Genomic DNA, 8,682 nt, shown 5'->3' on the forward strand with positions numbered 1-8,682 from the left:
ATAGCTGGATGCACACAGTTAACACCAACCCATAGAAAAAATATCCGCAAATAGCAAGGTCATATAGGACCAAAAGTATGCCTAAGCAAGGAAAAAGAAAACCGTGAAGTATCAAATCCGACAAACTACAAAAATGATCATATCCGTGTCGGAGTAATGGGCCACGGGTAGGCTAACCCGAGCCCCAGAACCTTTCAAGACATCGGGGTAGGCTGCACCCCTCAAGCCGAATCCCGGGGACGACTCCAAAATTAGCCGAGTCGCAGGGGCGACTCCAAGATAAGCCGAGTCCCAGGGACGACTCCAAGATAAGCCGACTCTTAGCTGACGACTTCCAGAGAAGTCGGCTAAGGGGAGTCGGCCCGCGATTACAACCATCTCCTGCCTTCGCCACGATGGACGGGGCGGGGTACGGTCACAGCGTGGCCATCTCTACCCTGCTTACAAAGGGCTGGCATGGCTAAAGTGCGCCGTATCGCTGGAGATCTCCATCGTGGCGCGGCACTGTTGCCATGCCTGCCCTGACCTCAACCTCAGTGGGCGGCGCACTGTGCCCACGACGGCCTATCTGTACGACCCAGAGACGGCGGGACCCGCCTGTCAGCGGGAGCACAGAAGACGGCGAGAATGCCCCGAAGACGGACCCGTGGGAGTCGGCCCTCTGGAGTCGGCCGGCCCCTCCCACGGGCCCCGCACGCCATTAACCAGATAAGACGGGGAATGGCGACAGTGATCGTCCGTCAGACGGCGGCACTGTTGCCACGACCCCATGACCAAGCCTGCGTCATTAGAAGCACGGCTACAGTACCGGACCTGTCGGCGGGGCCCACCAGTCAGCGGGCCCCAGCAGTCGGCGGAGAAGACGACGGCCTGAGAGACAGACGGCTGGGACCCGTGCCCAGCCAGATTACCATTGTACCCCTGGGGGGTAGGCCTATATAAACCCCCCAGGGCACCCATGCAAAGGGTTCGAATCCATTGGCACTAGACCATAGCAAATAGGAAGGAGAGAGCTAGCCTTGCCTTCTCCTACCTCTAGAATACAGCTCAAGGAGCAACCTTGTACTCACTTTGCCTTAGTGATCATGCGGAGACCCCGCAGAGCAGCAGTAGGGGTATTATCTCCTCGGAGAGCCCCGAAGCTGGGTAAGATCCACCGGCGTGCATGTCTTCGCCTCATTCCGTTTCCTGGCACCGGCGATGTTCTACTCGCTCCCACCATGATAAGCCATCCTTTGGCATATGTCACACCCAACCCCCGACATTTGGCGCCCACCGTGGGGCGAGGTGCACCGTCGTCCGGAGACCTGCTCTGGACGGGAACCATTTTCCTCCCCAGCGAGCGTAGCCAGCCCCGCACGCCCGATGGCACTTGCCCCAACGCGCTGCAAGGCATCGACGATGCCTGCACGGTGAGCTGCCTTGCCGATCTTCTTGGCGAGGTTTGCATCTCCGACGAGCCTGCATCCGATGCAGGCACGGGTGGCCCCGAGAGCCTCCTCGCGGGCCTCCTCGACCAACTCCACGTCGCCGGCGAGCCTGCTGTGGACCTGGAGTCCGTAGGCTCCACCGACCCGATGCTGGTCGACTCCGACGCTGTGTCACTCGACGCATTCCCTACCAAGGTGGTGGTCTACGATGAGCCTCTCCCTCACAAGGAGAGCGGCGGAAGCGCTGTCACGGAGGTGCTCGTCATCAGTCATGGCGAGCATTCCGGCGAAGGAGCTCATGACCCACTCGACGCGGCTCTACGAGACCTGATCGCGCCTATTCCGGAAGACGCCGATGCCGAAACCCTGGAGACGCACCGCCTACAAATCGTCGAAGGCGCGAAGAAGCTGGCAAGCATGAGACGCTTGTCAGAAGCCTACCAGCGTGAGATGGATCGCGCTGTGGGCAGCTCGCCGGAACCGACTGGGCCTAGCCGCCTAGGCGCGGTCCGGCAACGCGGCGTGGCCATCGCCAACCTGTTAGGGGCCGATCGCCCCGTGTACGCTACACCTACGGAGAACATCCGCGCCGCCCAGGCGGCGACGGGCGAGCTAAACAACTTCAAAGGTGAAGAGCGCCGCCTGATGACGGAGCGGGTCCAGCGGCTCCTCAAAGCGGCTGCCACGCAGAATGAAGCCGGCTGCCGCACAGAGGCCCCGCAGCAACCAAACGACGACTTGCCTCCCCGCCGAGATCAAGGCGCGACGTCTCGGACACCAACTGGCGGTGTCCGCAGAAGAAAAGACAAGGATCCGGCTGTCAGCCACAGTCGGACTCGCATCACCATCGAACGCGACCAAGACGGCCGCCCAAGAGCAGTGGAACGGCAGGGCGACTATCTGCCTCCCCCACCACGAAGAGAAAGGCGAGTCTCCCTGCCTCCTGTTGAGCATCCGACTCTCGGTGACCGCCTTGGCCGCCGAGAGGGAGTCGGAGAGAATGACGCCCGCCACCGGATCGACCAACTCCACCGATCCCTGGCGCTGGAAGAAGAAGACGAGTTGGGTCCTCCCTGTTTCGGACCCCGCATCCGAGATGAGCCCTTTCCCAAAGGGTTCACGCTCCCCCGAGATACGCCCAAGTACACCGGCTCCGTGAAGCCAGAAGATTGGCTAGTTGACTACTCCACAGCCGTCAACATAGCGAACGGCAATAAGCGTGTTGCCGTGAAGTATGTTCCACTCATGCTCCAAGGCACGGCCCGGACATGGTTGAATAGTCTGAAGCCCCGCAGCATCAACAGTCGGGTCGACTTCACCGAGGCCTTCATCCGCAACTTCACAAGCACGTACAAGCGACCTCCCAAGTCGCGCCAGCTTTCCTTGTGTGTACAAGGCCCCAACGAGTCAACTCGCGACTACCTCACGCGCTGGGCTGAGCTTCGGAACTCCTGCGAGGGCGTGCACGAGGTACAGGCTATCGAGTACTTCACCGCCGGGTGCAGAGAAGGCACCCTCCTCAAGCACGGGCTCCTCTGCAACGAGCCGGAAACCCTCGATGAGTTGTTGATCATAGCAGACAAATATGCCACGGCCGACTCCTCCATGAAGACGGAGATTCAAGTTAGTGCGACTGGCAAGGAGGACCCTCGGGCTCCTAGAACTCCAGCTAGAGACGCCAGTCAGCGACAGCAACAGAATGATCACAAGCGCAAGGCTCCACAGCCGGCTTCCAGCAGCCGGCAGGTTGCGACAGTCGAAGACCAGCAGCCGGAGGGGCAGCCTCCGACCAAGCGACAGAAAGGCGGCAAGTCCAACTGGTTGCCGGCCTTCTCTTACGAGCAGACTCTAGATGGTCCCTGCAAGTTCCATAGCGGCGCGAAGCCGTCAAACCATACCACCCAGAAATGCCACTGGCTCACCAGAATCGCCAAGGGAGATGGCCTCCTTCCTCCTCCGCCTGCTGGGCCGCCGCCTCCACCGACGCCCCAGCAGCCGGCTGCCAGGCCAGTCGGCGCCGTACAAGATGAGTACCCGAAAGAGCACGGAGCCTATGTGGTGTTCACCAGTGTGGCTGATGATCGACGCAGCAGGCGGCTGCAGCAGCAAGAAGTAAATGCAGTAGCATCAGACACCCCAGAGTTTATGCATTGGTCCGAGAAGCCTATCAGTTGGAGCAGAGCTGATCACCCAGAGGTGATGCCGAATCCGGGCTCCTACGCCCTGGTTTTGAGTGCCACCCTGGCCACAGATAGGCGGGCCGCCCGCTTCTTGCGAGTGTTGATAGACGGAGGCAGTAGCGTCAACATCCTGTACAAGGATACCATGTGGAAGTTAGGAATCAAGCAAAGACAGCTTCAGAGCAGCCAAACTGTGTTCCACGGCATTGTACCTGGCCTTTCCTGCTCACCAATCGGCAAGATCCTGATAGACGTCCTCTTCAGAGACAAAGATCATTTCCGCCGAGAGCCAGTTTGGTTTGAAGTGATGGACCTCGAAATCCCATACCATGCGCTGCTTGGCCGGCCTGCTATGGCCAAGTTCATGGTGGTCCCCCACTACGCCTACCTTAAGATGAAGATGCCGAGTTCTAAGGGGATTCTGACTGTAGCCGGCGACTACAGGAAGTCGTCCGCTTGCACGGCTGAGAGCAGTCGGCTGGCCGAGTCCCTGGTGATCGCAGCTGAGAAGCGGCTTCTTGATCGGGTTGTGGCGATGGCCAGCAAGCAGCCAGAGATGTCGCCCGACCCCAAGGAGTCGGAAGCTGAGGGTTCGTTCAAGCCGGCTAAAGAAACAAAGAAGATACCTTTGGACCCGGAGCACCCAGAGAGGCACGCTGTCATAGGTGACAGCAAATAGGAAGGCGAGCTCGTCGATTTGCTCCGTGAGAATCGAGACATCTTCGCATGGTCCCCTAAAGACATGCCAGGTGTACCGACGGAATTCGCCGAGCACAAGTTACATGTCCGATCTGATGTGAAACCCGTCTGGCAGCCCTTGCGCCCAGAAGAGAAGCGAAGAGTTGTTGGGGAAGAGATAGCCCAACTCCTAGCAGCCGGCTTCATTATGGAGGTATTTTTTCCAGAATGGTTAGCAAACCCGGTCCTAGTGTTGAAGAAGAACAAGCAGTGGCGGATGTGTATTGACTACACAAGCCTCAACAAAGCTTTCCCCAAAGACCCATTTGCTCTACCAAGAATTGATCAGGTGATAGACTCCATAGCCAGATGCAAGCTGTTGAGCTTCTTAGATGCATATTCAGGATATCACCAGATCAAGCTGAACCCGGAAGACAGACTGAAGACTGCCTTCATCACGCAGTTTGGAGCCTTCTGCTACCTGACTATGACGTTCGGCTTGAGGAATGCCGGCGCCACCTTTCAGCGTTGCATGCAGAAATGTCTCCTCAAGCAACTCGGCAGAAACGCCCACGTCTACGTAGACGATGTGGTAGTGAAGATAGAAAAGCGTGGAACACTGTTGGAAGACCTCAGGGAAACCTTTGAGAACCTGCGCCGATTCCAGATCAAGCTCAACCCTGAGAGGTGCGTCTTCGGAGTACCAGCCGGCCAGCTCCTTGGCTTCCTGGTCTCCGAACGCGGCATAGAGTGCAACCCTGTAAAGATCAAAGCCATCGAGAGGATGGAGGTCCCCCGCCGACTGCTAGACGTGCAAAAGTTCACCAACTGCTTGGCGTCCATTAGCCGGTTCATCAGTCGTCTGGGCGAGAAGGCTCTCCCTTTGTACCAGCTGATGAAGAAGACCACCTTTTTTGAGTGGAACCACAAGGCGGACGATGCATTTCTCCAGTTGAAGAAGATGTTGACTACTCCCCCTGTGCTGGCGGCTCCGACTCCTGAAGAGCCTATGCTCCTATACATTGCCGCCACCAGCCGGGTAGTCAGCACAGTCATCGTAGTCGAACGCAAGGAGGAAGGCAAGGCGCTCCCTGTCCAGAGACCGGTATATTACCTGAGTGAGGTATTGTCAACCTCCAAGCAGAACTACCCCCACTACCAGAAGATGTGCTACGGTGTGCACTTTGCCGCCAAGAAGTTGAAGGCTTACTTTCAAGAGCATCCAATCACTGTGGTCTGCACAGCTCCACTGGCCGAGATCATTGAAAGCCGAGATGCTTCAGGCCGAGTGGACAAATGGGCCATAGATTTGGCTCCCTACACCATCTACTACCAGCCCTGCACCGCCATCAAGTCGCAAGCACTGGCCGATTTCCATGTCGACTGGGCCGAGACCCAGTACCTGCCGCCAGCGTCCGACTCCACCCATTGGCGGATGCATTTCGTTGGCTCCAAGATGCGCACCGGCTTGGGAGATGGCGTCGTCCTCACCTCCCCTAAAGGCGACAAGCTCAAGTATGCGCTGCAGATCCACTTCGCCGCCTCCAACAACGTCGCCGAATACGAGGCACTCATTCACGGGCTCCGGCTCGCCAAAGAACTCGGCATCCACCGGATCCTGTGCTATGGCGACTCCGATTTGGTAGTCCAGCAGTCATCTGGCGACTAGGACGCCAAAGATGCAAACATGGAGAGCTACCGCTTCCTGGTGCAGCAACTCAGCGGATATTTCGAGGGGTGCGAGTTGCTTCACGTGCCAAGAAATGACAACGACCAAGCAGACACCCTGGCACGAGTCGGCTCCACCCGCCAAGCGATACCATCCGCCGTCGCCCTTCAGCGCCTCCTCAAGCCGTCTATCAAGCCTTCACCAGAATCAGACTCCATCTTTGTGCTGGCTCCCCCCGAAGAAGTCGGATCCGACTCAAGAGCACCAGCAGACGGCACGAGAATTCTTACAAACGGCTCCAAGAATACCGCAGTCAAAGCCGGCCAGGGGACTTCAGAACCCAGCCCGGGGACTGCGGCGGCCAGCCCGAAGACTCCAGAGCTCGGCCCGGGGACTGCGCCAGTCGACCCGGGGACTGCGCCAGTCGGCCCCGGGACTTCGCCAATCCAGCAAGCGGCCGCGGACTCCAGCCCGCCGCCTCCCAGCCCAGCCACCCTTGTCCAAGTCGCCATAGTGCCAATTGAAGAAATAGCAGCACCCTCATGGGCCCAGCCCATCCTCAAGTTCCTAGTAAACAAAGAGCTGCCAACTGATGAAATCTTGGCTTGGCAAGTACAACGCCGAGCGGCAGCCTACACCATAGTCAACAAAGAGCTGGTCAGGCGCAGCGTCACGGGTGTCTACCAGCGCTGCGTCGAGCCAGAGCAAGGCCAAGCAATTCTCAAAGACATCCATCAAGGCGAGTGCGGCCACCATGCAGCCTCACGAGCACTCATCGCCAAAGCCTTTCGACACGGTTTCTTCTGGCCAACTGCCCTAGAAGAGGCCAAGGAATTAGTCCAAAAATGCAAGGGGTGCTAGAAGTTCTGTTCCAAGCCGCTTCAGCCGGCTTCCGCGCTCAAGACCATCCCCATCACCTGGCCCTTTACGGTTTGGGGCCTGGACATGGTGGGACCATTCAAGACGGCACGAGGCGGCCTAACTCATCTACTTGTCGCGGTGGACAAGTTCACCAAGTGGATAGAAGTAAAGCCCATCAAAAGTTGAATGGTCCGACTGCAGTGACTTTCATCGCCGACATCACGACTCGGTACGGCGTACCACACAGCTTCATCACCGACAATGGCACAAATTTTTCCAAAGGCGCCTTGGCCCATTTCTGCGCGACGCAGGGCATCCGACTGGACTTAGCGTCCATTGCCCATCCACAGTCAAATGGCCAGGTGGAGCGAGCAAACGGCCTCATCCTATCTGGCATCAAGCCTCGACTGGTCGAACCGCTGGAGCGTTCGGCTGACTGTTGGCTTGAGGAGCTGCCGGCCGTCCTCTGGAGTCTGCGCACGACTCCAAAAAGGTCAACCGACTTCATGCCTTTCTTCCTCGTCTATGGTGCCGAAGCCGTCATCCCGACGGACATAGAGTTCGACTCCCCGCGAGTCACCATGTACACCAAGGAGGAAGCAGAAGAAGCACATCAAGACGGCGTCGATCTACTGGAAGAGGGTCGGCTATTGGCACTCAGCCAGTCCAGCATCTACCAGCAGAGCCCGCGCCGATACTACAACAGGAAGGTCAGGCCGAGATCTTTCCAAGAAGGCGACCTTGTGCTCCGACTGATCCAGCGGACAGCCGGCCAGCACAAGCTGTCGGCACCATGGGAAGGCCCCTTCATTATCAGCAAAGTGTTGGGCAAGGACTCCTACTACTTGATCGACGCTCAGAAGCCCCGAGCACGCAAGAGATACGACTCCGGCAAAGAGTCCGAATGGCCATGGAATGCAAATCTTCTCCGAAGATTTTACAGTTGATGCAGTATGTACCATGCTACCCCTTTGTATTAAAGTACCAAGACTTCGGGCCCCCCGAGACGAGCTCGGGGACTGCCCTTTTTGTTATCTGTATGATAAAGAATTATGCCTTCGAGTATGCTACTCTTTGCTACGCCGCTTGGCACCGGGTTCGACTAGTCGGCCCGGGGACTCGCCGTCTTGCGCTATGAAATGCTTTCTGAAGTCGGACAAGTAATGTGCGGTGCCTAAGCCGTCTCCTGCCAGAAGCCGCAGCTCGCAGAGCGACTGTTTGGCGGGCAGGAGTAAGGATGAATGGGCGCCCACACGAAAAAATGGCTAAGGACCTAAAAGCATTAACATAGCTTAAGCCGGCTTCCAGCCCCTTTTCGCAAAACCGACTCGTGAGTAGTCGGCTTGCCGCTTTCTATCCAACTTGTTAAAAAGACTCCAACAAATGGCAAGTACTTGCCTTCCCCAAAGTAGCCAGGCATTTGATCCAGCGGCAGTCCGCGGAGCGGTTGTCCGGCTGACAAGGCGGCGACTAGGGGAAGGCGGCAAAGGAAAAAGCCAAAGGAGTAATGAGTAAGGAAAGATAGAATTCGGATTAATATTTACATAACATAGACCCTTGGTCGAATCTTCAAACAGAAGTTCAAAATACACCCTGCGGGTGGAATTGTGCAAATTAACAAGTTCTTCAAAGACTATTAAAGCAGATGAAATAAAGGCAAGACGACAGCCTAGGGAGCGGCAGACGGGTTCGGAGGATCGGAGGAGACGGCGGTGTCAGGCGCCGGGACGGCCGGCTGGGCAGTCTCGACTTGTTCATCACCAGCGGCAGCCGGCCCGGTCGGACGCGGCTCGTTGCTGGAGGCGCGGTCGAGCTGAGGCTGGTCGCCCGCCCCGTCTTCTGGTGCCTCCGTCTCGCCTTCGTC

Source organism: Triticum dicoccoides, chromosome 7B (assembly GCF_002162155.2).
Source record: "Triticum dicoccoides isolate Atlit2015 ecotype Zavitan chromosome 7B, WEW_v2.0, whole genome shotgun sequence".
Lineage (NCBI taxonomy): Eukaryota > Viridiplantae > Streptophyta > Magnoliopsida > Poales > Poaceae > Triticum > Triticum dicoccoides.